The sequence below is a fragment of the Girardinichthys multiradiatus genome, chromosome 1, assembly GCF_021462225.1.
Source record: "Girardinichthys multiradiatus isolate DD_20200921_A chromosome 1, DD_fGirMul_XY1, whole genome shotgun sequence".
Taxonomy (NCBI): domain Eukaryota; kingdom Metazoa; phylum Chordata; class Actinopteri; order Cyprinodontiformes; family Goodeidae; genus Girardinichthys; species Girardinichthys multiradiatus.
The window spans coordinates 28793849-28794491 of NC_061794.1; positions in this window are offsets into that span (position 1 = coordinate 28793849).

Below are 643 nucleotides of genomic sequence, written 5' to 3' on the forward strand. Positions count from 1 at the left end.
TATCCATACCATTCTTTTCACAACAATAATGGTACAAAAAGGACTTGGTGTAGCGATCCTGTAGTTAGAATAGAATAGTTGGCTGAACAACACTTCAAATTTAAATGATGTACTCTCACCTTCTTGCTCTTCTGATTGAAAAACGTTTCTGAGTCTTATTTAAGCTTTTTAATACTGTGGCTGGCTGATTACCGAAACCATATGTCATCACTATACTTTAACCCTGCCTTGAACTGTTTGTGAAAGAGGCTATTGTCAAACACCAAGTGTACCAACTATAGAGAAAGAACATACTTTATTAGCAGCAAATGCTCAGCTGCACGGGATGGTAAGACAAATACACAGAAGAGGAAAACTGAGAAAGAACCCTTAGGTTAATTGCAGTAAAAATCTTAGCTAATGATATAATAGAGAGTAGTAGGAGAAAGTAGCAGAGTTAGAAAAAGGGGTATGTCCTCCTCCTGCAGCCTAAGCCTGTAGCAACAGAAGCAGTTCGGGATAACGTGAGACACCCTAACTATAGGTTTTATCAAAATAAATAAATAATGATAACAGTTTTTTTAGTAGCACTTTGGTGTCACTGTCTGTTTGCAAAGGGTGTAATCGACTTTTATTTTGAAATGGATAACCGGAAAAGACGCTT